The sequence below is a fragment of the Nicotiana sylvestris genome, chromosome 3 (genome assembly GCF_000393655.2).
Source record: "Nicotiana sylvestris chromosome 3, ASM39365v2, whole genome shotgun sequence".
NCBI lineage: Eukaryota > Viridiplantae > Streptophyta > Magnoliopsida > Solanales > Solanaceae > Nicotiana > Nicotiana sylvestris.
In genome coordinates, this window is record NC_091059.1 from 36,749,371 (window position 1) to 36,750,783 (window position 1,413).

The following is a 1,413-nucleotide window of genomic DNA, read 5'->3' on the forward strand; positions in this document are numbered from 1 at the left end:
GCGGTCCTCCTTTTGTCAAAATTATAGACCAGGTATTTATTCCTCTCCTTCAGGTTCTACTGCACCCTTCGGTCAAGTAAACCAAGCTCACAGAAAAAAGGAAATCTTTTACACCGATGTATCCTACTCTCTCGACCAGGTCATCATAAGAAAATACTGAAAAATGTTTCCAAAGTGAGAGAAGAAGGGAAGGCACGCTACAACTAACATAACAGCAAGCTGAAAAACGTTAGCTAGATAGGCTAGCGCGCAATGGCTTTCTCTGATAGGGGCTTGCTTCTTTAAGCTTCGCCCAACCTATACAAGGTGTTGCTCGCTTTCTCTCAGCCACTAGTGGCTTATGTAGTGGTCGTCATTCCTACGTGCTCCTCCTTGCCCCCCTACTTAAGAATCCAAAGGTCACTTTTGGATGTTGTCGTGACGCTTTGGTTATGAAGGTTACCGCGGTCTAAGTTTATGGATGGATTCAGTCAGTTAAATTCCATCAAACTCCTCAATCAATATCAACAAGATGTCGTGACCACTTAGGCTTGATTTATTTTGTCATAAAAGAAAGTTGGTTTCGTGGGTAAATTGATTAGTACACCTCCGGTGCTGGTAAGGCCGGGACCGTGGTCGTCCGTCTCCGGTTTGCCGGTCGATAAGATCTCTAAGATTGACTAGCCAGCTGGGTTGGTTTGGCTGTTCTTTTCTATTGAAATGGAGTTAGTTGTCTGCGCGAGTCACCTTCTTCTAGGCTCTGCTGGACGACACGGCATTTTCGTTCAAATATATATAGGCCGGCCTTACTTGTGATGGTTCCCAAGGATCCAATATGACCACTTAAGTCTACGTTGCCACGATATATTTCTATGGAAGCGGGCGGTTTAGAAGTTTGGCCTGGTTTTTTTGGTGTCGTAGGGGAGAGATTGACCTTTCTAATGCATATTCAGTCATACTGGCATGGCCCCACTGATTTGTTTTCGATCGGAGCATCAAGCAGTGCAACCCGGTTCTACTTGACTAAGCCCGTGCTCCTCCAAGGAGAGAGTTTGCTTTACCCAACTCCCTTTTTGATAACAAGGCAGAAATCCCCGACCTGACACTTGTTAGTTTCGAATGAAGAATGAAAAGTGCCCTGTCCTAGCAAGCACCTACTCCTATCAAAAAGTGAGACTTTACTAAACAAGCAAGAAAGGCTCTTTCTATCTTATTAGTCAATCGCTAACGAGCAAGAAAACGAATGCGCTAAGAAGCAAATTCGTGCAGTTGTTGCGCCCTTGCTTCTTGCCTTATCTTACTTAGTAAAGCAACCTTTCGTGCTAGGCGCTCATTTTTTTTGGCTTCCCTAAAATAGAATATTTGGAAGTTGGAAAAGACCCGCCCCTTGTTTCAGTCAGAATGAGTCCCCGAGACCCCGAGACATTGGCTTCC